Genomic DNA, 2489 nt, shown 5'->3' with positions numbered 1-2489 from the left:
GGGGTGAAAATTTTTTTTAAAAAAAATTAATGAAATTTTTAAAAAAATTTGTTAACTTTTTTGGGGATGGGGTGGGGCTTGTAAGGGTAGGGGTAGGGGGTGTGTTGAAATTTTTTATTTTTTTAAATTTATTTTTTACATTATTTTTTTTTGGGGGGATGGTGGTAGGGGTGGAGTTAAGTGATAAAAAAAATTGTGTTTTTAAAACTCAATTAAATGATACAAGTTTATTTTATTATTAGTAAACATATTTTTAAAAAAATTCGAATTTAAACTCGAAGGCTCAAGGTGACTTTCTATTTAAGTCAAAAATAAATATAACAATATTGATATTGTTAAAATTCATATTTTTATGAGAATTATGTATTGGAACAATTTTTTACCATCAGAAAACAATGAAAGAAGAAAATGTTCATAAATTTACGCTTAACTTCAATTCAAGACAAGTAAAAGTTTCTTATTTTGTGAAGTGTTAATTAGGCGGTACAGGTTCTGAAAGATGAATTTTAATTTCTGCAAAAAAAAGTTGAAAACATCAAAAATTAAAAGATCGGAATTAAAAAGGCTAAAAGACCAAATTACCCTTATACAGAAATGGCAGTTAAGGTGTACTAACAAGGGCAATTGTGGAATTACAATAGGCTATCAGAGGTATTTTATTTCATTGTTGTTTGTGGGCTTAACAATTTTGCAGTTAATGAAATTTGGTGGATATTTGTAGTAGTTCTCTGTTCTTTTAGATACTTTTTACTGAATTTTTTACATGTATATTTGTATTTGTGTTTGATTTATAGGTGTTCAATAATATGTTTAAATATCGAATTTTTCACACGTAGGGCATGATTTTTTTGAATTAAATATGACATCAAATTAGTGTGTAGTATTGGATTTTCGATATTGTTCCAATTTCATGTACTAGGGATTATTTAGATCCATTTCCATTATTAAAGTGATTTGTTTGAAAATTTTTATAACAGTTTTTTCTTTGTTATGTTGTTACAATGAAGCATGCATCTTCCATATACATGCTTAGTTACTCAATGTAATATAGGAATAACAATTGGGCGGGTTGATTAAAATTTTGGTGGGTTAAACTAGGTTATGATCCAATCTAACTCAAATTTATTTGGACCAAACTAGATAGGTTCAAACGGGTTATATACAAAAAAAAAAAATTAAAAAAAAGATTTTTAGAAACATTCTGACAAGATTTCGCAAAAAATCAATTTGGATTGAGTTATCTATCAATTCCTTTTTTAATGAGTTGAAATGAGTTGAGTTAACAAATGAGCATGTCAATATCTAACCCAAACCTAAACGGATTAGGTCGGATTGGATTCGATTTTGTCACCCTTAACTTAATACATCAAACTACAACATAATAAAAATGTATATCCCAAAAAATTTGTTTAGCAAAAGGTCAAAATTCTGATAGTGGTCATGTTATTCTTGCTATATATATAATGCTTATGTATAGAGACTAGAGTTTATGAACTTTGAAAGCTATCTAATGATCATTCAGTAAGAATTTTCTTTTACTATATGCCTTATAAGTCATCAGACAATAGCTACCTTTTCAATAATGAAGAAACTATAAGATAACTTTATATTCTTAAAAAGATTATGAGGCCTCAACTTTCAAAATTAGAAATTTAAGTTCTTAAGTTTTGAACATATTATAAATTACAATCAGAAAATGTATTTATGTTGCAAAATATTATAATGTGGATGTTCACTATACCAAGAAGTTACTCACCCATTATCTCCACTAGTTTTCTCATTATGAAGATGATCATAACCTCCATAACCTCCACCTTTATAACCATTATTCTTATAACCTTTCACTTTCATAACCTCCCCATTATATTCATGTTAATGTCATATTTATGACTAACTTTTTGTACGCCTTTACATTACACTATAAATTGAGGCATAAGGGTTCATATTGTATACACTTGAAGATTTGATAAATACTTGAAAGAAAGAAAATTACCTTATATTGTTCTTCTATTGTCTTATATTCTTCTTTTCTTCATTTTGTTATTGTTCGTTTGTTCTTAAGTTTTATAACAATTTACTACTTTTAAGTACTACGTCACATAAGAATATATTCATCCAAACACTACTATCAATTTGTGGGAGAAGAAAAAGCTAAGAGTAATGACAAAATCATTTTCTAGCCTAAGTTAGACATAGGTTGAACAACAAAATCGAGATTTCATGGTCTACTTGGCCACAAGACGAAAATTCAGGTTCAATAACTCAAAAAGTTCTTCACAATCTGTGTTGCACATATATTTAATTTCATAACTCTCAAGTTTGTAATAACAAGTAAAGTAGGATTATTTAAAATATCCTTATTTTGTATGTTTCTATGATGTAATTCAGGACACTTAAATTGTAATAACTAAGAATATATTTGTGAATAGCTCAAGCACGCGTAGAACCTCCCTCCCTCCCTCTCTCTCTCTATATATAAGAACCCCCCC

This window comes from Solanum pennellii, chromosome 5 (assembly GCF_001406875.1).
Source record: "Solanum pennellii chromosome 5, SPENNV200".
Classification (NCBI taxonomy): domain Eukaryota; kingdom Viridiplantae; phylum Streptophyta; class Magnoliopsida; order Solanales; family Solanaceae; genus Solanum; species Solanum pennellii.
Note: the sequence above shows the minus strand (reverse complement) of the source record.